The sequence below is a fragment of the Alosa sapidissima genome, chromosome 21, assembly GCF_018492685.1.
Source record: "Alosa sapidissima isolate fAloSap1 chromosome 21, fAloSap1.pri, whole genome shotgun sequence".
NCBI classification, from domain to species: Eukaryota; Metazoa; Chordata; class Actinopteri; order Clupeiformes; family Clupeidae; genus Alosa; species Alosa sapidissima.
In genome coordinates this window covers 24,648,672-24,674,999 of record NC_055977.1, presented here as the reverse complement: position 1 = coordinate 24,674,999, position 26,328 = coordinate 24,648,672, and the positions used below count along the sequence as shown (strand labels likewise).

General features: G+C 40.6%; 1 long non-coding RNA gene across 1 annotated transcript; it reads left to right on the top strand.

Annotated features, from left to right (window-relative positions):
* The first annotated feature begins 1,305 nt into the window (after positions 1–1,305).
* LOC121696089 lies at positions 1,306–16,057 on the top strand. Its single transcript, XR_006026240.1, has 3 exons — positions 1,306–1,318; positions 8,249–8,252; positions 15,918–16,057. It is a non-coding gene; the product is annotated as an uncharacterized LOC121696089 (long non-coding RNA).
* Positions 16,058–26,328: the final 10,271 nt, after the last annotated feature.

Sequence of the window (26,328 nt, the reverse complement as noted above, 5' to 3'; positions counted from 1 at the left end):
CAGAGTAAAAACAAAGTATATTGGTTGCTAGGTAGATGAGGTTTAATATAGTTAGAATGACTGAACAGTTAAATAGGTGGATAGTTTAAATGGTTAAATTGTTTGCTAGGTATGAGGTTTAATATAGTTGGAATGACTGAACAGTTAAATAGGTGGATAGTTTAAATGGTTAAATTATTTGCTAGGTATGAGGTTTAATATAGTTGGAATGACTGAACAGTTAAATAGGTGGATAGTTTAAATGGTTAAATTATTTGCTAGGTACAGTAGATGAGGTTTAATATAGGTGGATAGTTTAAATGGTAAAATTATTTGCTAGGTAGATGAGGTTTAATATAGTTGGAATGACTGAACAGTTGAAACAGTTGAACAGGATGTGTAGTCTTATATTAAGAGAATGAGACTGTATGCTTAAAGCCTGAGAAACTGACAGTTTCTGGCCACCTGGCACAAGATTCTAATTGCTGTGATGTCATAAAGGCCTAATAGTTTTTAATGAATAGTTTAAATAATCAATCAATCAGTTGAACTGGCTCTTTGAAGGGGCCTAGATGAGCAGCTAGAAGTTGATATAGGTGCAAATCAAGTTAATTACAGTGCATGAAAATGCACTGTACTGTTCTTCCTAGACAGAATTAATGCAGCTTCAACCGTTTAACGTAGAAACTTCATTCAAACTATGTTACGTAGGTCTTACTTAGGACATCTGGGCAATGTATTTTTCATCTTTGTAACTTTTATACTTTTTAAACTATTTATTAAAAACTACTCAAAATTTCCCCATAGACTTAACATTAGGCTGATGACATCACAATGGACTAATTAACTTGATTTGCACCTGTATCAACTTCCAGCTGCTCATCTAGGCCCCATCAAAGAATCAGTTCAACTGATTGCACCTGTATCAACTGCTTTCTGCTGAACTAGGCCAACTCTCTCTGTGTCTCTCCATTCTACAAGGATATAAGGCACATTTCAACCAACTTTCTATCCATTCATCCTCTTCAAACCATTCACTCATCCACCCATTAAACTATCCATCAACATCCATTAACCAATCTGCCTATCAACATCCATTCAACTTTCTGTCTGTCAACATCCATTACACTATCTACATTTTTAAAACTATATACTCTGTCTCAGGCTTTAAGCATACAATATGGCTCTATTAAGACTGCCGTTAAGCAATTAGAATCCTAGGCCAGGTGACCAGGCTATATTAAACCTCATCTACCTAGTTCAGTCATTCCAACTATTAAACCTCATATACCTAGCAAATAATTTAACCTTTTAAACTATCCACCTATTTAACTGTTCAGTCATTCCAACTATATTAAACCTTATCTACCTACACTGTAGTTCAGTCATTCCAACTATATTAAACCTCATCTACCTAGCAAATAATTTAACCTTTTACACTATCCTCCCTAACCAGAAGCCATGGGTGGATAGAGAAGTGAGAACGGCATTAAAGACACGCACCATGACTTATAATGCTGGGCTTATTTCAGGGGATATGACGGATTACAAAGCAGCATCTTATAGTTTACGCAGAGCTATTAAAGATGCTAAGCGGCGCTATAGAGACAAAGTTGAAGCTGATTTCTTGGAGGGTGATCCAGCACGAGTGTGGAAAGGACTCCGAACCATCACTGGCTTTGAAAGAAAGTCCCCTCCTATGATGAATGTGAGTAAAGCCCTCCCTGATGAACTTAATGCTTTTTATGCTCGCTTTGACATGAAAAAGACAGACTATCTTGCACTAGCTGCAGCATGTGAAGCAAATGAGGATGCACCTTTCTGTGTCTCTGAGGTCGATGTGAGCAATGCCTTTAGGAGGGTTAATTGTAGAAAAGCTGCTGGACCGGATGGAATTTCTAACAGGGTTTTGAAATCCTGCGCTGCTCAGTTAGCTCCTGTGTTCACTTATATCTTTAACACATCATTGGCTCAAGAGACAGTTCCTACTTGCCTCAAGTAGTCTGAAAGTCCATCATGTCTGAATGACTACCGCCCAGTAGCCCTGACGTCTACAGTGATGAAGTGTTTTGAGAAGCTTGTGAAAAACATTATCTGCTCATCCCTCCCTGCCTCCTTCGACCCCCTCCAATTTGCTTACAGAGCCAACAGGTCTACAGAGGATGCCATCTCAAACCTCAAGCACACCACCTTAACTCACCTGGAGGAGGGGAATGGGAATTATGTGAGGATGCTGTTCATTGACTTTAGTTCAGCATTCAACACGATAGTACCTCTCACCTTGGTCACAAAGATGAAGGCCTTAGGACTGAACACCACCCTGTGTCACTGGATATTTGACTTCCTCACCAACCGTTCACAAGTGGTTAGAGTGGGGGGTCTGACATCTGACTCATTAACCATCAGCACTGGTGCTCCCCAAGGCTGTGTTTTGAGTCCACTGCTGTACAACATTTACACACATGACTGCAAAGCCAACAGTAGTCATACCTCCATCATCAAGTTTGCAGATGACACAGTGATCTTGGGCCTGATTAGTAACAACAATGAACAGCTCTACTTGGATCAGGTTGATGAGGTGGCACAGTGGTGTCAATCTAACAGCTTGACACTGAATATCACTAAAACCAAGGAAATGGTAGTGGATTACAGAAGGCAGCAGCAGAACTACAGTTACACCCCACTAATGATCAGCGGGCAACCTGTAGAGAGAGTCACAAGTTTTAAATACCTTGGTGTCCACATTACTGAAGACTTAACATGGACTGTTAACACTCAATATGTTCTGAAGAAGTCCAGACAACGACTCTACTTCCTTCGTCAGCTAAGGAAATTCAAAGTTTCTACATCCATCATGAAGGCCTTCTATACTTCAGCGGTTGAGAGTGTTCTAACTGGTAGCATCATCACCTGGTATGGGAACTCCACAGTTAGAGATTGTAGTACTCTGCAGAGAGTAGTGCGCTCAGCTGAACGTACTATAAGAACTTAACTCCCTGCTCTACAAGATATCTATTCCAGAAGAGTACTCCTAAGAGCCCAAAAGATTCTGAAGGACTCTTCTCATCCTAACAATGGATTATTCCTACCGCTGAAATCAAGAAGACGCCTATGTAGTCACAAAGCCAGAACTGAGAGACTCAGGAGAAGTTTTTATCCCCATCTCCGAACTCTGAACTCACACTATACTGACTTTGCACACATTCACTCCTCAGCACTCTCAAACATTTCCCAACTCTGAACTCACACTATACTGACTTTGCACTCATTCACTCCTCAGCACTCATGACCCCCCCACACACACACACCTACATGACTTTTAGCACTTTTACATCCCTCTCCCTATGCTACAGACCTTTTATTTATTTTCTTATTTCATCACACGTCAAAACACACACACACACAGCACATTGTACATACACAGCACATTGTCTTCAGGATCTTCTCCAACACACAAACTCTACATACTTACAGCACACTGCCCCCACCTACCCAGACACACTACACACACACAGTCACTGCTCCACTCCCCTTCCGCCCACACACACTCTTCACTGTCATCACTCACATACATCATATATACAGTACTCTGTAAGTCCCTTCACCATACTTGCAGTACACTCCCCCCCCTCTCCCCTACATACACAGCACATTATTTAATCAGAAAGCTTCTCCAACACACATCCCCAACATACTTACAGCACACTGCCCCCCCCCCCCCCCCCCCCCAATACACAGCACATTGTCTCATGAGGAAGCTTCTCCAACACACATACTGCACACTGCCCTCTCCCCACATACACAGCACACTATCCCATCTCCCTTGTCATCCCCCCAACACACACACCAACACCCCTGGCAGTTGGGTTAGCCCCTTGAGCCGTGGATCTGCCCAAGGTTTCTTCCTTGGTAAGGGAGTTTTTCCTTGCCCCTGTTGCTCTTGGGTGTTCCTTGTTGGTGCCCCCCGCCCAATCCCAATCCTCCCCCACCTTTCTTATGCAGCCCTTGCCACTTAATCTACTAAACCCCTCTTCTACTGCACTTTTTACTCCCCCCCCCATAAATGCACAAATAGATTGCTAGGTAGATGAGGTTTAATAGTTGGAGTTGGACATTCCAACTATATTAAACCTTGTCTACCTAGCAAATAATTTAACCTTTTAAACTATCCACCTATCTGTTCAGTCATTCCAACTATATTAAACCTCATCTACCTAGTTCAGTCATTCCAACTATATTAAACCTCATCTACCTAGTTCAGTCATTCCAACTATATTAAACCTCATCTACCTAGTTCAGTCATTTCAACTATATTAAACCTCATCATGTTGGTTGCCAATTAGCACATCATCTGTTTTAACAATATATTTCACACCATATGTTTTGCATTTTCATGCACTGGTAATTCCCTGGAATTGCGTTTTCTAGTTAGCCCATTGTGATGTCAGCCCAATGTTAAGTCTATAGCGAAATTTTTAGTAATTTTTAATAAATAGTTTAAAAAGTATAAAAGTTACAAATATGAAAAATACAAAGCCTACATGTCCTAAGTAAGACCTACGTAATATAGTTTGAATGAAGTTTCTATGTTAAATGGTTGAAGCTGCATTAGCTACGTTAGAAGAAGAATAATAATAAGAACTAGAAAAGCATTTCCTGAAGGAAATACAGTGCATGAAAATGCAAAAAATATGATGTAAAATATCATACAGAGTAAAAACAAACTATATTGGTTGCTAAATAGATGAGGTTTAATATAGTTGGAATGACTGAACAGTTAAATAGGTGGATAGTTTAAATGGTTAAATTATTTAGGTAGATAGTTGACGATAACTGACAGTTGGAATGGCTCTAATGTTTGCTAGCAGTTATGCTAACTATGTTAACAAAGATAATAATGTTAACAAAGTTACTATGCTAACTAGCATGCTAACATGCTAGCATGCTAACTATGCTAACCATGTTACTTAGCTAATCGTTTTTAGTAGTTTTGCTAAAAATGCTAACTAGCATGCTAACATACTAGCGCTAGCATGCTAACTATGCTAACCACGTTACTTAGCTGACTTAGCTAATCGTTTTTAGTGGTTTTGCTAAAAATGCTAACTAGCATGCTAGCATGCTAACTATGCTAACCACGTTACTTAGCTAATCGTTTTTAGCAGTTTTGCTAAAAATGCTAACTAGCATGCTAACTATGCTAACCATGTGACTTAGCTAACTTAGCTAATCATTTTAAGCAGTTTTGTTAAAAATGCTAACTAGCATGCTAACATGCTAGCATGCTAACTATGCTAACCATGTGACTTAGCTAACTTAGCTAATCATTTTAAGCAGTTTTGCTAAAAATGCTAACTAGCATGCTAACATGCTAGCATGCTAACTATGCTAACCATGTTACTTAGCTAACTTAGCTAACTAGCTACAGTGGGTAGGAGTCATAGTTGATGACAAGTAACAGTTACAATGGCTGAACAGTTAAAAAGTTCAGTAGTTTAAAGGGTTGAATTGTTTAACAGTGAAATATTGTAGTGAGGACTTTTATTTTGAAACAGTTTTTGGCAGAGGAAGCAGTTGAACAGGATGTGTAGTCTTAATAGGGCCAGTTTGTATGCTTAAAGCCTGAGACTGGCAGTTGGTCCAGGTGGCCCGAACACCTGCCATAGGATTCTAATTGCTTAACGGCCGTATTGTGATGTCATAATCATAATGTTAAGTCAATGGGGAAATTTTGATTAGTTTTTAATTAATAGTTTAAAAAGTATAAAAGTTACAAAGTTGAAAAATACATAGCACCCATGTCCTAAGTAAGACCTACGTAACATAGTTTGAATGAAGTTTCTACGTTAAACGGTTGAAGCTGCATTAAATGCGTTAGAAGAAGAAGAAGAACTAGAAAAGCATTTCCTGAAGGAAATACAGTGCATGAAAATGCAAAAATATGATGTAAAATATCATACAGAGTAAAAACAAACTATATTGGTTGCTAAGTAGATGAGGTTTAATATAGTTGGAATGACTGAACAGTTAAATAGGTGGATAGTTTAAATGGTTAAATTATTTAGGTAGATAGTTGACGATAACTGACAGTTGGAATGGCTCTAATGTTTGCTAGAAGTTATGCTAACTATGTTAACAAAGATGATAATGTTAACAAAGTTACTATGCTAACTAGCATGCTAACATGCTAGCATGCTAACTATGCTAACCATGTTACTTAGCTAATCGTTTTTAGTAGTTTTGCTAAAAATGCTAACTAGCATGCTAACATGCTAGCGCTAGCATGCTAACTATGCTAACCACGTTACTTAGCTGACTTAGCTAATCATTTTTAGCGGTTTTGCTAAAAATGCTAACTAGCATGCTAGCATGCTAACTATGCTAACCACGTTACTTAGCTGACTTAGCTAATCATTTTAAGCAGTTTTGTTTAAAATGCTAACTAGCATGCTAATATGCTAGCATGCTAACTATGCTAACCATGTGACTTAGCTAACTTAGCTAATCATTTTAAGCAGTTTTGCTAAAAATGCTAACTAGCATGCTAACTATGCTAACCATGTTACTTAGCTAACTTAGCTAACTAGCTACAGTGGGTAGGAGTCATAGTTGATGACAAGTAACAGTTACAATGGCTGAACAGTTAAAAAGTTCAGTAGTTTAAAGGGTTGAATTGTTTAACAGTGAAATATTGTAGTGAGGACTTTTATTTTGAAACAGTTTTTGGCAGAGGAAGCAGTTGAACAGGATGTGTAGTCTTAATAGGGCCAGTTTGTATGCTTAAAGCCTGAGACTGGCAGTTGGTCCAGGTGGCCCGAACACCTGCCATAGGATTCTAATTGCTTAACGGCCGTATTGTGATGTCATAATCATAATGTTAAGTCAATGGGGAAATTTTGATTAGTTTTTAATTAATAGTTTAAAGAGTATAAAAGTTACAAAGTTGAAAAATACATAGCACCCATGTCCTAAGTAAGACCTACGTAACATAGTTTGAATGAAGTTTCTACGTTAAACGGTTGAAGCTGCATTAAATGCGTTAGAAGAAGAAGAAGAATAAGAAGAAGCCTAGGAAGAACAGTACAGTGCATTTTCATGCACTGTAATAAGAAGAAGCCTAGGAAGAACAGTACAGTGCATTTTCATGCACTGTAATAAGAGGACTTGGAAGAACAATATAGTGCATTTTCATGCAAGAAGCCTAGGAAGAACAGTACAGTGCATTTTCATGCACTGTAATGAGTCACTGATTGTGCAACATCAACATCATCTCCACAACAATTGATGGTGAACCAGTGTATCAGCGAATATTGTCTCATAATGACAGTACTGTAATGCTTGAAGAGCACAGTTAGGTTTTTGCATTTCATTTCAAAGCACTTATCATCTCAAACACTCTCCTCTAACTCTGCAGTTTGCAAAATCACACACTTTCCCACTGTCTCAGAGAGACAGTACATTTGCTAAACTAGCAACAGGAAGTGATTTGAGTGACATTCAATTTTGCAAGGGACGTTATATCTGCCCTGCACAACACTGTATAACATGGGTCACTTCGCAGTGCCCCCATCAGTGAGGGCATCGCTTCATCATATACGGGTCAATGCCAACGTGAGGAGTCCTCAGAGTGCTCGGGTGCCACTCTGACACTCCGACTGCTGCATAATGATGACACAGGGAAAGTTGCAGCACACCAGGGCAGGTCTCCATGGCAACCAGTTTTCGGTGAGTGAGATGCACAAAGAGGGCACATGGTAATATCCATGGAGATGGACTGCAGCAACAGCAAGAGCCAAGGCGAATAAGGAGACAGACAGTGATTATTGCAGGGTCAGAAGGAGAGTCTGAGAGGTACAGGGTGTGTGTGTGTGGGAGGGGGGGGGGGGGTCTCTGTGTGCCAGGTCAGAAAAATCTTCCCTTGTAAGAGGCAAGGAAGAAAGAGTGGCCTTTCTTGTGGCCTTTTTTTCCCCGAGGGACACAGAAGGGTTTTTGCTCGTTATGTTGAAAAACTTATAGCTCCATCAAAACATGCAGTCACTTTGGGAGACTCTAGAGAGTTCCTGAAGAGACCACCTTGGTCTTCACCATCATCATCATCAACTTTACCATTAATAATGCCTTCTTTGGCAAAAGTGGTTATACGTGACAGAATTTGCAATTAACGTTAATTAAAATAAATCAGTCAATTTATTGTATTATACTAAAATCATCTTGTCATACAGTAAATGCTTTTGCTGAAGTGCTTCATAAATTATAATGTACTTCACAGCATAGTCAGTGCACTGCTTGACTAGAAATATAAGGGTATACTAAGTATAAGACGTTTTAAAAACAAGTATCATTCTCCAAGTCCAAGTCCTGCATAGATAACAGCAGTGTCATCCTGGCCTAATCAATTACTGAGCGAGTTTCTGAAAGCCTCCTCTATCAGACTGAGTAGGAATATGATGCAATGTGATGTTTTTCACCCAGACGCATTGGGATGTTATTTGAACATGCTAATCTATCGCTAAACCCAGCAAGCCAGGGCCGAGCAAAACACCGGCAGCACTTCAGAAATGTGTCGTCGGCTGCATGTCGCTCGTTCATTAAGGCCACCGCCTAGTGAGAACTCATTTGTTTTTCATTACCACTTCCCCACTCTGGTCACTGACTGTGATGTTTGCGTCACTGGCTGAATACTGGGAAGCCTATGCTTAGCTGGCTCTATTATGCTTGTGTTCATTTTTGCTAAGATGGGGGAAATGAGTGTGACGGAAGGCTTCTGGATAAAACCACACAGTTATAACACCACATCAGCGTGTGTTTTAGTGTTAAATTATGCCATTTTTAAATCACTATTATGTAATATGACTTTGTTCAATTATCCATTACCATATACCATTTATCTTGATGATTGCTGAAGGCTGACTTAGCTCTGGGTGCCTATGGTGGCGGCCTACCATTTCCTGCTGTTCCCCCCAAACCCTCCCAGGAGATTACAGTCACTAGTGCTTAGTGGATTTGGTGTATTTTTAAGCAAGTTTGGGTAGGGAAGCATCAACATTAGCTTTGTACTAATTAACATTAAGAAATGCCTTGAGTCAACATTACTGAGCTTAAGTACCGGTGAAGTATTAATAGGTTTAATTTCTGGAATTCTGCTTTTGTTATGCCAACTCAGATATTATATTTGCATCCAGGGCATCGTTACAGAACATTAATCACTGCTATGCATTAATAACATTAATGAATGAGATTTTATTGGTCCTAATTTCTTCACATAATTAATGGATCAAGCACCATATCAAGCACCGTTCACATCACAGGTACGGAATAAACTACAGCGTTACAGAGTTACAGTACACTGATATGTTGTCCTAGGGATAAGTCTAGGATATAGGAGAGCAATAGGACCCAAGTCAAATATACATGTGTACACATGATGAACCCAGTCTCACGGCAGTTTGTGATGGCATTACGATAAGAAATCTATTATCATGATCTACTGTATGTTAGCACTGTTTTAAGATGCACTATGATCACAAAGTACTAAAAAGGTGGCACTGTACTGTACATGGTACCTGATGGTATCTATGGTAATATAAAGTTTGGTCATCTGTATTTTCTGTGCTACAGTATAACATGGCTGAAATGAGAAGAGCATGCAGTAGCAGCAGGAGAATATTCTAGAAATGGTCCAATTAATCTAGAAGAGACCAGACCAACCTGGTATGATTGCACAGGCTGATGCAGTCTGTTTATCAGGATATGAATATGAGTGCGCCTTTGGGTTGTTTGTGCCTTATATTCACTTATAAAAAAAACAGGACTTCCTGCCTGACTGGCGAAAAAACGCAGAAATGGTCATGTCGTAGAGTAATGGGGCGAATCGTGATCCCTCCTGAGTAAACACTGGAGGAAATGATGGGGTACGTGGGAGTGTGGGAAATAAAACCTGCGTGTCATGACAAAAGAGTCTTTTAGCGCAAAAGCACGACTTCCAGTGCACACAATAGGGGTAATGCGGAGTAATCTCCCACAGAGAACCTTCCTTCTGACCCACTCCTTCACCCTCTCCCCCATCTAATTCAGATCTAATCTAATTTACCATGAAGGAAATGATAAGGTGTTTTTGAGTGTGTGTGTGTGTGTGTGTGTGTGTGTGTGTGTGTGTGTGTGTGTGTGTGTGTGTGTGTGTGTGTGTGTGTGTGTGTGTGTGTGTGTGCGCGCGCGCAAGTGAGTTCATGTACTGTATGTATGCATTTGAACATGAACATAAAATGAGTCTTTGTGTCCAACCATTTCCTCCAACCATTCACTAAATCAGTTGATTCGAATAGCCAGGTCAGCTAATTAGGGAAATCACCAAGTAAAACCAATACATGCTAGGACTTTTACTTTCTGAAGCTGGACTTTGTGTGTTTGAACACATGTTCATGCTGTTTCTGTGTAAATGTTTGTGTGCAGGAAAGTGTCTGTTTCTGTGTGTTTCTATTGTGTGTGTGTCTAACGTGAGCTTAGCCTCCATCTGATCCCTCTCTGCAACCCTGGTCCTGTTTATTTACCTCAGAACAGACATCTCGTGAATGACACAGAAAAACACAAGCACTGGGGCAGACGTTACTAGAATGCTCAATGCTTTTTTTTAATTCTCTTCCTCATCTTCTTCTTCCTCTTCCTGTAGTGTTTGTAAACAGACTGGCGAGTGAGCATGTTTTTTGGGGAGCCGGCACAGCTCAGAGATTCAGCACGTCGACAGCTGAAGAGGGAGTGCTGGCCGATCAGCGGGATTAGCGAGACAGGTCGCCTCCAACTGCTCTCTGTTCTCACCGTCAAAACAAAAACAACACCAACTAAGCAAACACACAGTCTGGAAAACACACACACTATGTGGCCAAGTAGCAGTGTGAGGTGGTTCTGCTTTCTCTCTCTCTCTGTGTGTGTGTGTGTGTGTGTGTGTGTGTGTGTGTGTTTCTCATATTATTATGTTCTGTGTTTGTCTTGTGAGTCTGTTTATTTTATCTGGCTTCAGAACCCCAGCAGAAATTTAATTCACTTTTTTTTTTGTTTGTTGCTATTACAATCAATAACATCACAGTTGTAGCCTCAAAGATAATAATTAGTTGATTAAAAGAGTTATGCGACTTTGTAAAGTCACTGTGTGGATTGCATTGTGGATTGGACTTTACTTCCTCAGTCTATTCCTGTCCACTCATGGTTGGCCATCTGACTGTTCATCGCTTCTCTCCCAGGGCCCGTTTGACCAGGAAGTTGGTGTAGCTGCAGCGTGTGACACTCTTCCCACTACTCCTTGGAGAGGAAGCGAGATGCCCGGTACCCATGATGCCACTCTGCGCCTTGGGCCCATAGCGCTGAGCCCATCACTCGCTTGCCAGCACGGACAGGCAGAGTCTGATTGGCACGAGCTCAGCAGCTGAGTGGGTTGCCGTGGCGAAAGGCTGCTGGAGGGACCGTGTCATGTAGTTGGTGGCCAGTGCTAATTAAGTCGCTGACTCGCAGTTTTGTCATGGTTTCATCACATAATTTTTTGTCATGTTTGTTTTTCTTGTATCTCTCTCTCTCTCTCTCTCTCTCTCTCTCTCTCTCTCTCTCTCTCTCTGTACCAGTCAGTTGCTTGTGTGGCCCTGCTGGTGATTTTCACACATACGCTCATGGCCGAACACCGTTTTATTTTTGGGCCTTCTTCGTGCAATAACAAAAACAAGGCACATTTCATTTGTAGAAAATAAAAAAAACATTGACACTGATTTAAGATACACATTGGTATATTTAGCTGTTTACTTTATTTTATCCACAAAAGTGCGTAAGTGGCCTATAAGTGCCCTATTGCATATGTGATTACTCTACGATGCTTGGATGTCCTACCAAAAATATCATTTGTCTTTTCTATCTGACCTGTGGCTACTTATAGACACAACTATTTATGTACACTCAGGTATATTGGTCTCTCTCTCTCTCTCTCTCTCTATTTCTCTCTCTCTTTATCTTGCAGGTGTACACACGCTCACGCTCATTTCTATTATGAGCACTTGCTTCGTTTTTTCCTCTGCTGACCCAATCCACAGCACCCAGCGACCGCAGCCCACACCTGGTTACACCTGTGTGATGACGATGATCATTGGGCCCACTGACACTATGACATGAGTCTGGCACTGAAGCCGTAACAAGGGGATAACTCTCCCTGAGAGCATGGTGAAGATTTGATGGCTAAAATTAGAGAACAAAAGACCAAAATTACCTTAGTACAGATTCGGCTCACGAGGCAGTGGGTCTGACATGAGGTGCCATCGTCACCCGATGGGTACAGTCACAGCATTTGATTGTTTTTTCGCACATATTTGGAGCTCGCCAGGAGCTCACCTTGCAGGAACACACACACACACACACATCCGGCCTGTGTTGGGTTTCTCTGGTTTCACAGACTCACCTTTGCGTCTATAAAAAGTTTAGAAGGTTTATTTTTGGTTTGTCTCACAGTTATTAAGTTCCCAAGTAGACTCGAGGTAAACTGTTTGTATTTGAGTGTGTTTGTGTGCGCATGTGTGTGTGTGTGTGTGTGTGTGTATACGTGGTGAAACAATGAGGGGAAGCGGAACAGTAAACTGAACATCAAACACTACTTGGGCATGATATAAACCTAGCGGCGGCAGCAGCATCAGAGAAAATAATACGCAGCGCAACTTGGCAGAGTTTACATTGCAAATGACGCATGTCATACGTCCTTAATAAATATCCAAATATATCATACACAACAGAAATAATAAAAAAGAATGTCACAGAGTCTGTCTTTGCCGGATACAGTTTCACGCGCTGCAAGGGTGTTAATTTCATTTCTCTTTCAACAGCTTCACTCCCCTCACACACTCATCATCTCACCTACATGGTCATTCTCTTATTATAGCCATAATCCTGGGGTGTCAGACTCATAGGGAATGAGAGTTCTGGGACAGATTTGTTGGAATGAGAGTTCATGGGGGCTGTCATTGTCACAGCCATTGACACGGTCATTCTCTCTATTTTGTCTGCATGGGTGATTTACTCCTTTACTACACCCACTTACGAGCAAACAAGTCAAATAGGCTTATCGTGTACTGCTGTCATATAAAGCTCTTTCTTTCTTGAAATTTCCTACCTTCCATGTCAATCTTTTTCACCAGCATAGAGTATATGACTGCACCAACATAATGCAATTGTCGGTGCAGCAAAGAACATTTCTTTTTCTGTATCTTTCTTCCTCAGGATGGTTTGTAGTGCTAGGTTTACATAATTTATCATATTGCTTATCGCAAGATTGCTTATTACACATAGTCAATGACATCTGGATGGGAGTATTTGATTTATTTTGGAATTTTCCCTTCCTACCCAAAACTTCTGGGGGGCCTTATGAAACCTGCTGGTGGACCAAACCTGCCCCCCTGACTGTACCTTCCACACCCTTGCCTTAATCTGACCAAAACAGCTATAATTGTCCTTCCTTCTTTCCATCTTTAACAGCTTCCGTGCACCAAAGTAGTGTAATCAAGTCTTTTTAGGCTCGACTCGACAGTATCGATCAGACAATCTCTTGGACGTTTAAATGATTTTCAAACTCAGGGAGCCGTACACTTAGCTAAAACCTGGTATTGACTAAGGGTGACTTTGTAAGTGACAGGGCAAGCTGGAAGTTGTGTATCTGTTGAACGTTGTGAAAATGTTTCTGTGGTGCGGTGCGGCCTCTGAGAAATAGGGCAGGAATGAAAGCAGATGGAGGAGGCTTTGTGAGCGCTCCTGTTGGTGGATGTGCTGCGGTGTCTGTCCTGCTCTCTTGTGCTTTGATGCCAGAGCTGATATCCCTGCTCCACTTAGTCTCGCCTTTTATCCGCAACCATTTAAGTGGTACTTTGAAGCCATGCCGTCACAACCGGTGTGTGTGTATGTTTGTGAAGTGTGTGTGTGTGTGTGTGTGTGTGTGTGCTTGCGATACCAGCTCAGACAATCTGAGAAAAGTCTGACCGGAAATGGAACTCTTTTTTTGAACTAATAAACCGAATGAGTCTCATGCCTTTTCTTTATCATAGATTTCATTCTACCTCCAACTTATGACAGACACCCCACTGATACTTCATCGATTATAGAAGCAGGGATGGACTGGCAGTCTTTCTTCCAGCCTCCTTATGTCTTTAGACTTGCAGTTTTCCATTAGATTTACAATGATGTGGAAAACTGAAGGCTTCTCTACAGAGACAACTGCCTCCTGTCTAATACAATAAGTTAGTAAGATAGTAAGCTTATTTTATATAGCACATATAAGACCAAAGTGCTTCACATAGAAATAAAAGAATGAAAGAAAAGAAATACAAAAAGAAACATATCAAACACACAAACAAACATGCACACACAAAATAAAGAAAGTATATAGTGGATATTTTCCCTTGCGGCAGGTTAGGTTCAGCCCTATTGGAAGTTTTCATTAGTCTTCTTTGTGACCTTCAAAAACACTGTATCAATAAAGCTTACTGTAGGAAGTGGAGAGAAGTCATCGGAACTAAGTCATTATGGATCCCATTATAGTAAACGAGTCTGAAACCATCTTGCCTCCTCACGTATCACAGGTTGAGTCATTACGAGTCTATTCAGATACTTCGGAGTCATCTCCTGAATCAGGCTCAAAGGGCCAACAAAAAACTGAGTGGTTTTCGAAGACAATAATTTTCTAGGTAGCTTGGGTCAGAGCACTGTGGTTTATTTTAAGAGGCACACCTTGCCCTTCACACAGACGCACACATATTCACACACACAACTTATTCACACATATTCACACACACACACACACAGATTACATTACATTACATTTGGCTGACGCATTTTTAACCAAGGTGACTAACAACATGGTAAATAGTTTAAGCTTTTTAAAGCAATACTCTCAACAATTCTAGGACAATTTAAAAAGCTAGAGTACAATAAGAATAAGTGCATCAGTGAGTGCAGTTTTTAAACAGTCAGTTCTAGTCAGGTGATAAGTTTAGGATCAGCAAGATTACTGTAGTTGTAAGTAGTGCTACGAGAGGAGATGTTCTCTGAAGAGCTGGGTCTTCAGGAGTTTTTTGAAGATGGAGAGGGATGTCCCTGCTCTAGTAGGAACTGGTAGTGAGTTCCAGCAATGAGGAACAACAGATGAGAAAAGTTTGGATTGGCCTCAGGGTACCAGTGGCAGAGCTAGACATCATTCGTCTGAGGAGCGTGATAGTATATTTTTACTACCATATTTCTCTTAAGACTCAATCAGGACGATGCAAGATCAGGATCCAGGCTTTATTCTTTTCAATGAGGGGCCAGTGGCCCTCAAGGGAGAGAAGTACATGTTTCTTTCACCCCATCATGGATTTCACCAGATTCTCAGTATTCTCTAACTTCTCTGACTATACAGAAACAGTCTACTAACTTTATGTTACAAACAAAAGAAGGAGTGACCTCTAGGTCCAACCCAGTTTGAATATGCAATAGAAAGGGAGGATGAGGATTAGGCCTTCATCAGGTCTGGTCAGCTTCTAATTAAAACTACCCCCTTTCCTGGGAAGTCCTTCAGAGGCCTGGACACATGCTGTTCTACAAACATTAACATTTCACACCTATCTGAAGAACATGAGGAGAGATATCTTATATATCAGAAATATCACTTATAGAATGTTCCAAACATTCTCACAATCAAATCATTACAATCCTTGTACTGAGACTATTACAATGATACCAAACATGAATACATTTACAGTTAATAACACAAACATATAATTCAGCTAAAGTTAACTATAAGGTCTTTGTTTAACCCAAAGACGGAACAGAGGAGATTGACAGATGGTAGGAGCCAGTGGGGAGCATTTCACACCTACATCTGCATTGAGAAAGAGAATACCCTCTAAATGTAAATGTGGCTAAGCCTCCACCAAGTCTGGGGCAAGAAACGGTCATATAAAATTATTTCCTTCAATTCCCCCTTTTCAAGTCCTTAAAGACTTGAATATCTAAACTTGCTAACATAAATTATGAATCAGCTTATTAACAACAGAGGACTTTTAGGGTGTGGAAGGAGGTTACAGATCATGGGAGAATAAAAATAACAACAGTAGAAAGACTGACATCATCTACCATAGAAACAGCTAAGAAAATGCAACCAAAGCCAGTTTCCATTCTTCTTGTGGTGCACAATGCAATAGAATAAAATCACAGGTGGGTTGCTTTCATGTGGTGCACAATGTTTAGGATGTGTATGTGTGTGCAAAATGTGCTTAGGGCGGCGTTGGCTCTATTAATAGGGGGCGTTCCCCCACACCCTGTGTTCCTCTTCTTTTTCTTCAATATTTCCTTCTCCAGTTATAGTATACCAACAAAATAAAATTCTCTAGTCTGAAGGTCAGGGTCGACTACCTGGAACCTTCGGATCCTTGCTGTTTTTGGGGGTTATTCTGCCCACAGCAGGTCCACTATTCTACCAATCTTTCTCGTGATGTTCTGACCAAGGTCCTTTTGTGGGATGGTACACAAGACTTCCAAATGCTGCTCTCCCAGGAACACTGTGCTGCTGGGGTCTTCAGGGGTGGTGTTGGATATCAGATCAAAGGGCTGTCCCCCTTTCGATAAGCTGTGTCTTTCACCATCACACTTCTGTCCCATCCATCACACTTCTGTCCCATGAGAAGCCAGCGGGGGAAGTGAGACATGCGTCGTTAGGATGTCTCTGGGTCTGCAACTTCAGAGTCTGTAAACAGATCTTGGAAATACATGTCTTGGAGCAAGAGGTTTTAGCTGTAATTCCAGTACTAATAAGCAAATGATCATTCAGTGGAGTTCAACATTTTTCAAAGATGACGTCAGCTGCAGTCAGGTCTGTCTTGACCTCTCAGTTACAGTATACCTCCAAACACGCAAACAATACGGTACAAGAACTTTGAGGCTTGTGATGCCTCAGAACAGAATTCCTAGTAATAATGTAAACATTTCTAATGACAGTGGTAACAAAACATCTCGTCCAAATCTATTAAATAGTGTTCTTGAGAAGTAAAGTTTCTTGAGGAGTCCAAGTCCTCAACCTATAATGTAACAGGCTATTTACACACAACACCATCACCATTGGTAAAAACCATCTACCATCCCCCTTCGGATCGGTGGCACACCCTTGTCCATCAGATCTGTCTCCGAAACTGATAACAAAAACAAACTACAGGAAGACGTCATTGTATGGTAAGGTTCTGCTTGTAGACATCAAATATCATCCGGTGATGGGTGGCTAGGAGCAAAGCTTGTAAATGTATGAAATAAATCATTACAAAACAACAAACAAACAAACAACATAAAAAAAATGAAATCTCAACCCATACTGTAGGTTTTCTAATGAAATTAAAATAAATCAGCAGTTAAAGCAAACAAACAGACCATCAGAAATTTAAACCAATGAGAACAAGGAAAAAAAATACAAATAAAAATAAAATAACAACACAGCCAGGAAAGGCTCAAATGGGGATTATATAAAAATGATCCTCCTGTTATCTTAGCACCTATAATGGAATTGGGAAATCTTTAACCATATCATCTGAGCAACAAGTATTCCTAGTCAGGACAAACTGAAAAGGAAATCAAATGAAATAAACCGTAACATAAAGAAACAAAAGGTGCAACAGAATAACAAAAATAAAATTCAAAGTCAAAGAGAAAAAAAATAGAACAAACAAAAATAACAACAAGACAAAGGTAAAAAAAAAAAAAAAAAAAGCAAACAACAAAGCCACTCTGACATGACAGAAATTCATAAAACAATATTCAAAACATTATAAAAAAACAGGACCGTGATTGTAGATCACCAAAGAAATTAAATCTGTGTTACATTTATAAAAAATTCCTTTTGGTACAAAGCTATTACCATTGGAATTAAGTTTCCACATTTACACATGCTGGCCAGCACATACACTCACACATTCATTCATTCATTCAGGGCCCATGTTGACAATAGCAGTGACAAGACAGACAAGACAAGACAAGACAAACTCATCATGTTAGTTACACTGAACATAACACTGAACATAGAAAACTTCATCTTTGCAGATGGGGCAAATATTACTTGGATCCTGATCATCATCTATCATAAGTTTCCATAATTTAAAAGTTGCATTATCAATCCAATTTCAAACTAGTTGTACTTTTATCAATTTGAAGAACACAGTATCATACCAACTCCAATGTCTTTACTTTAAATGGTGGAATACGTCATTCGACGCCCAACTATTAATATTACGCTTTCAGTTCAACATCGTTATAGGCTACTTCAAACTGTGATCTTAGTTACGTAATCTAAAGATGGTTTCATACATCTGTTATGACCAGCAACACTCTTATGCAATTTCATTTTCAGGTGAGAGATTCTTAGGCAAGTAGTCCCCCCAAATGTAACCGTAAAGTGGGGAATGGCCAGAACCCCGGCTACCCTGAAAAGCTTAATCCGATAAGCTCCAGATTGTGTCCATAGGACCGAATATGTTTCTGTCTAAAACATACATGGCTATTTCCAGAACTATTGTTCTAACGCCAGTCTCATAGAGACGAAAGTATTCTCAGTGATACTTACGGGCCATTTACAGGAACAAAACAAGCTTGTTACTAACGCCCAACAGAGCTCCCTGCTGGAACCCGATAGTCTGACAAGAACTATTTAGGACTCAGCTCCCTAATATCTCACCACCAGAAAATATCAATTACCTTACCTTAAGAGTGTGCCGTCAAACACAATGTTGAAGATCTCTCAGCAAAATATTAATCGAATTTAAATCCAAAATTTTAATCTCGGTGGAACCTCCATAACTGATAGTATATTTTTACTACCATATTTCTCTTAAGACTCAATTAGGACGATGCAAGATCAGTATCCAGGCTTTATTCTTTTCAATGAGGGGCCAGTGGCCTTCAAGGGAGAGAAGTACATGTTTGTTTCACCCCATCATGGATTTCAGCAGATTCTCAGTATTCTCTGACTTCTCTGACTATACAGAAACAGTCTACTAACTTACAAACAAAAGAAGGAGTGACCTCTAGGTCCAACCCAGTTCGAATATGCAATAGAAAGGGAGGATGAGGATTAGGCCTGCATCAGGTCTGGTCAGCTTCTATTGTCTTTTAATTAAAACTACCCCCTTTCCTGGGAAGTCCTTCAGAGGCCTGGACACATGCTGTTCTACAAACAGTAACATTTCACACCTATCTGAAGAACATGAGGAGAGATATCTTATATATCAGAAATATCACTTATAGAATGTTCCAAACATTCTCACAATCAAATCATTACAATCCTTGTACTGAGACTATTACAATGATACCAAACATGAATACATTTACAGTTAATAACACAAACATATAATTCAGCTAAAGTTAACTATAAGGTCTTTGTTTAACCCAAAGACAGAACAGAGGAGATTGACAGATGGTAGGAGCCAGTGGGGAGCATTTCACACCTACATCTGCATTGAGAAAGAGAATACCCTCTAAATGTAAATGTGGCTAAGCCTCCACCAAGTCTGGGGCAAGAAACGGTCATATAAAATTATTTCCTTCAAGCGCAATGGTCTGGAGGTAGCGTATGCCTGTAAGAGGGAATTCAAGTAGATGGGAGCAGAACCGGAGACTACTTTGGCAGCCATAGGTAGCCAGTGTAGCTGGATGAGCAGCGGGGTAACGTGTCGTTTTGGGTTTGTTGTAGACCAGACGGGCCGCCGCGTTCTGGATCATCTGAAGGGGTTTCAATGCGCAGGCTGGGAGACCTGTCAGGAGGGTGTTACAGTAGTCAAGTCGTGAGATGACTATTGCCTGTACCAGGAGTTGGGCAGCATCTTGAGTCAAGTAAGATGCACAGATGCATACACACGCGCACAAACACACACACACACATACACACACACACACACACACACACACACACACACACAAACACACACACACACACACATACACACACAGACCTCCATCGTTATGCTGTGCAAGTAATTTCAAGGCTGGAGAAGAAACTCAGTGATCTCCACAGACTTGCCATATTGTGCTGCAGGCCATAAGAGGTCCCACCAGTTATGCAATGATTTCTCCTCAGTTCAATTCATAGATAGACCTGACTTGTACTTATCAGTTACGCTAATTAGGAACATTTTACATTTTGACATTCATTCATAAAACATCTCCAACAACGACACTACAAATGTGTTAATGAGTAATCTTAGGTATTTATATAGAAAAAAAAAAACTTAATACTCAGCTCTTTTTTATATTCTAACTTGACACAAAAGCTCACTTTGTGTGTTACAAACTTACTGCTTGGGTATCTTGAAAGGCGTTTTATAAAACTAAGTTATTATGAATGGACTGAACTGAACATCGCGAGACTTTGGGTGAGATCCAAAATGGCAGCGCACTGAACACTGACGCTTGTAAACAGAAATACAAAACTTTATTTTTCTTCTACTAAAAACAACCACTACCTCTCTACAACTCTCATCAAAAACCGGATTATATTCTCCACCTTTTCCAACGGCAACCTCTTCATTCTGGACGTTATGTCATCTGAACCAAGCAAGAAACGCACTCGTGACTACTCAACAGAGACTGAACCAGAATCACCTACCGCTTGCGCTACTTCTACATCCATCGAGGTTAGTTTACTACAATCCATAAACAACAAACTTGCAATACTGGAACATCTGCACGCAGATATTAAGGACTTAAAAGCCAGCCTCGAATTTTCCCAATCACAGATCGACACACTCGCATTAGAAAACCGTGAACTCAAAGGAAATATCACAAACTTATCCGACCATGTTAATCAACTCACCAGCGAAAATCGGATCATGAAAGAAACAATCCTAGACCTCCAGTGCCGCAGCATGCGCGATAACCTAATTTTTTCCGGAATTCCCCTGCCAACTTCTAAAGATACACCCGACGACCCAGAGAAAGCAGTTAAAGAATTCTTGCAGTCATCTCTCAAACTACCGCCAGAAACAGTTGACAAGATTACCTTCCACCGTGTACACCGTCTCACTTCCAAAGACAATAAAAAACCTCCTCCAATTATCGCCAAGTTCGAACACTTCAAACACAAAGAACTCATCAAAAGCAAAGGAAAAGAACTGAAAGGCACTTCATTCGGACTAAACGACCAATTCCCACAAGTAATACAGGAAAGAAGAAGAGCCCTCTTGCCCATAATGAAACAACTCAGGCAAGAGGGCAAACGAGCAGCACTGTCAGTCGATAAACTGTATGTCAATGGAACTCTGTATCGCAACCCCAATATCACCACCTGGCTATAGCACATCATACCTCATGCCAACATTCATCTTGATTATAACATTGTCACCCTCAACTCTCTCTAACCCACTGCCTATGCTTGGATCACCTCTCTCTTCTCTCTTCTTATGTTTCATTCCTTTTGCTCCCCCTACCCACCCATTCTCTTTTGCTCTCTCAATGTTTAATGTTATTCATGGTGTTTTGTCTATACATGTTTGCTTGTGTGTCCTGTCTGTTTTTGTTTATTATGTCTATAGGCTAAAGTCAAATTATGATCTATATGTTTTCAATGTTAAACAGGAAATGTTCATGCTGTCACCACTCCAGAACCAAATTCCTACCTCTTTATGCTCTATATTCTTCTCAGCCCCTACCCTTTACATCTCATTCGCACACCACATTACATACCTATTCCTCCACCCCCCCTTCCCCCTCTCCTATCTAACGGACACCTGCACACACTCTCACACACACAATACCCACCTTATCAAACATTTTCATAACTGTACAATCACAACATGGTACCACTTACATTCCTGACCTGGAACATCCGTGGGATTGGATCTCAGGCAAAGAGGCTCAAAATCTTAAATCATTTGGATAGTTTAAAAGCTGACATATGTCTCCTACAAGAAACTCATCTCTCAGAATTAGACTACACCCGCATCAAATCAAGACAATTCAATCACATTTTCTCATCTCATTACAATACAAAACAAAGGGGAGTTTGCATTCTGATTAACAAAAGAATCTCATTCATCCATAACGCCACCATCACAGACCCAGAAGGACGTTTTGTCATCATAAACATCTCAATTCACAATACCCCTGTAACAATTGTTAATGTTTATGGCCCTAATACAGACAACCCAGTTTTCTTTCAGAACCTCTTCACCTCCATCTCAACTCTATCTGGCTGTCCCATCATAATTGCAGGCGACTTTAATACCGTGTTAGACCCCACATTTGACAGATCTGATCACTCTAAAAGCAAACGAATCTGGCAATCCACAAAAACAATAAAACAGTTCATGAGCGATTCTGGCCTTGGCGATTGTTGGCGGCTTCAGCACCCAGACTCCAAATGCTACTCTTTTTTCTCTCCGGTCCACCACTCCTATTCCCGTATTGATTATTTTCTAACCAGCAACTCTATAATGAAAAATATCTCTGATTCAACTATTCATCCCATAGTCATTAGCGATCATGCCCCAGTGACAATTAAATGGAACATAACGAACCAACAGCGACCAATTAGCAAATGGCGTTTTAATACATCCCTCTTACAAGACCCAAATTTCATCAGTTTTGTTGGGAGAGAGTGGGCATTCTTTCTAGAAATGAACGGCTCCCCTGAATCATCTCCTTCCCTTCTGTGGGAAACAGGAAAAGCAGTACTCAGAGGAAGAATCATCTCATATTCAGTATACAAAAAAAAGAAGGAAAAAGAACAGGAAGTAGAACTCAACAATAAAATTAAACAGTTAGAAGAAACCAATGCAAGCAACCCAACTGAAGAAACACAGGCAAAACTTAGGAAACATAAATTCAAACTCAATGAAATACTCAATAAACACACTCAATTTATGATTCACCGTCTAAGGCAGGAAAACTTCCACCATAGCAATAAATCAGGTAAATACTTAGCAAATCAAATCCAACGTAACAAAGAAAAATCAACAATCCCGGTCATAAAGAACTCAGCAGGGAAGCTAACCAGCTCACCTGAAGAAATAAATCATGTTTTTTACCAGTTTTACAATAAACTATATTCTTCAGAAATAAACCCCAACCAGGAATTCATAGACTCTTTTCTAAACAGCATCGAATTACCACAAGTCAATGAGACCGAAATAAAAAACCTAGAATCACCTATAACTCAACAAGAACTGTTTGATGCCCTGAAACAGATGCCCGATAATAAAGCACCAGGTCCGGATGGCTTTCCTGCTGAGTTCTACAAACAATTTTGGACCATCTTAGCTCCACTTTTCATCAGAATGATTAATGAATCAAAACAGAAAGGACGTCTTCCAACTAGTTCCACCACAGCCTCAATTTCACTGCTCCTCAAGCCCAATAAGGACCCAACAATGCCATCCAGTTACCGACCAATTTCTCTCCTCAATGTGGACAATAAGATAATCGCAAAAATGCTAGCACACAGATTAGCAGAGGTCACCCCATCCATTATCCACCCAGACCAAACAGGCTTCATTAAAGGTAGAATTTCATCCACCAACACCCGCAGACTGTTAAATATAATGTATCACTCTACAAATTTTCAAGATAATACCATCATAGCAACTCTGGACGCAGAAAAAGCTTTTGATAGGGTGAACTGGAATTTCCTGTTTTCCACATTAGGGAGGTTTGGCTTCGGGGAGTCGTTCATTAACTGGATTAAACTTCTATATACCTCTCCTTCAGCCACAGTAATCACCAATGGACTAACATCACAAAGTTTCACTCTTCACCGGGGAACTAGACAGGGGTGCCCACTCTCCCCCTCACTATTTACAATCTTCATTGAACCCCTAGCAGCTGCCATCCGTCAGAACCCCCTCATCAAAGGTGTCCAGACTCCATATATGCACCACAAAATCAGTCTTTATGCTGACGACATTCTTCTCTTTCTTCAAGACCCCACAACATCAGTAGAAGAAACCATCAAACTCATTGACACATTCTCTAAAATTTCTGAATACTCAATCAATTGGAATAAATCTGCAGTTCTCCCATTACATCCCAACAGCTGGGATGTGACAGCCAACTCTTCACCTATCCCACTCTGCACTAACTATATCACTTACTTAGGGATAAAAGTCTCCCCCAGGCTGTCAGACTTATTTAGCCTAAATTATTCCCCTCTACTCACTTCAATAGATCATGACCTTCAACGCTGGAAGAACCTCCCATTATCCATCATGGGCAGAATCTCAGTAATCAAAATGACAATACTGCCCAAAATAAACTATCTATTCTCTATGATTCCAACCCAGCCCACCACCCTCTGGTTTAAGTCTCTCGATTCATTAATCACTAAATTCTACTGGAAAGATAAGACCCCAAGGATCAAACTCGCCACTCTCCAAAAACCAAAAGCAATGGGAGGACTAGAGGCCCCACACTTCCAGCACTATGCCCTGGCCAACCAGCTCCACTTCATCCACAAATGGCTACACCCCACCCCCTCAGACAACACCTGGTTAGACCTAGAACAAACAATCTGTAAAGAAATTAAAATATCAGATCTCCCTTTCTGCAGTCAGTCGGTCAAAAAACATCCATCCTTCAAAGCCCCAACAATTTCAGCTACTCTGACAGCCTGGTGGAGATTCTACCACATCACTGATTCACCTATAGCACCATCAATTCGCACCCCGATTTGGAATAACCCAGATTTCACCGTCAATAAAAAAACACTTAACTTTCACACATGGATGGGAAAGGGCATCACTCACCTTCAACACATTCTTCAAGACAATAATCTGGCCTCATTTTCCTGTTTGGTCCAGAAGCACGGCATCGAGAGTAAACACTTCTTACAATACCTGCAAATTAAATCATCTATCCTAGGAAAAATTAACATCCAGACAGCTAACCTTGACATTCCCCCACCAATCTCAGAGCTGCTTAATATTCCCTCTCCCAAAAAAATACTCTCCCAAATTTACAAAATTATATCTCGTTCAGAAAAAACAATTGGCCTGCCATATCACAAATGGGAATCAGACTTATCAATTACTCCCGGTGCCGACTTCTGGACCAAAATGTGCAAAAACATCTACCTCATGACAAAGAATAGTAATCTACAACTAATACAATACAAGGTTCTTCACAGATTCCACTTCACTGCACATAAATTGGCTAAAATGGGGTTTGGCTCGGATCTTTGCACTCACTGCACACAAAATAACCCAGATACATACATTCATGCGGTTTGGCATTGCACTCCAATCAACCACTTCTGGGTGAGTGTCACAAAATCTCTCTCTTCCATCTTTGGCTGTCACATCCCAGCATCCCCTTCCTTATGCATACTTGGTGATACATCCACAGTCAATTTAAGCAACTCCTGCAATAAAACACTGCTGGTAGCGCTGACTATCGCCAAGAAAACAATCCTCATGAACTGGAAATCTAGGAAAAAAGCTCACATCACTCATTGGAAAAACTTGTTAACAGACTATATATCATTAGAAAATCTATCAACTACAAACTTAATCAATACTCAGGATACAACCTCTCCTTGGTACCCCTTTATCACCTACTTACAGTCCTGACCCTCTTTGCCTGAGTTCCATCTCCACACGATCATAACACACTTCATCAACAGATACACATATCATCGAACACTAGGCAGGGGAGGGTAGCTGGAACTATTATTGTTGTTGTTGTTATTATTATTATTATTATTATTATTAGTAATATAAATAGCACCCCCTTCTTTCCCTCCCCCTTTTATTTACATTCTCTGATAACTTTACTAATTTCACTCTTTCTCTCTGCCTCTCCCATCGTTATTCTGACGGGGCCCCATTGGATGGCTTGGGAGACTCGGTCCTGGCGGGTCGCTGTGTGGTTTTGGCATTGGTTGGGTCCTGTGGGTTATCTATTGGCCCTGGGCCCCCGGTGTGCACCCTCCTCATACGCTCATGCACATGCCTTGTCCTGGAAGCACACAGCACGCTTTACTCTCTTTTAATCGCACTACATGTTAGGTGACATACATAAACAAAAACCACAAAACGGGCTAGGGTAAGAGTGGAGTGCAGGTAGATGCCTCATCAGGTGTCTATCTGCATGCCTCACTTATTTTAATGCACACATTGAGGAGGCATACATCTTACACAGGGTAAGTGTGGTGTGCATGGGGAAATCCTGACAGATATTCACCATGCATGCCCACTTCTTTTAATGCTACACTCTAGATAGACCCCTCAACCTAGCCATTCACATACTGTACATATTTAGGTCAAGAGTGGCGTGTTGGGTGAAGGTCTGGGGGCGAGGTGTGGTTGGTCGTGGTAGTGGGGGATGTGTGCA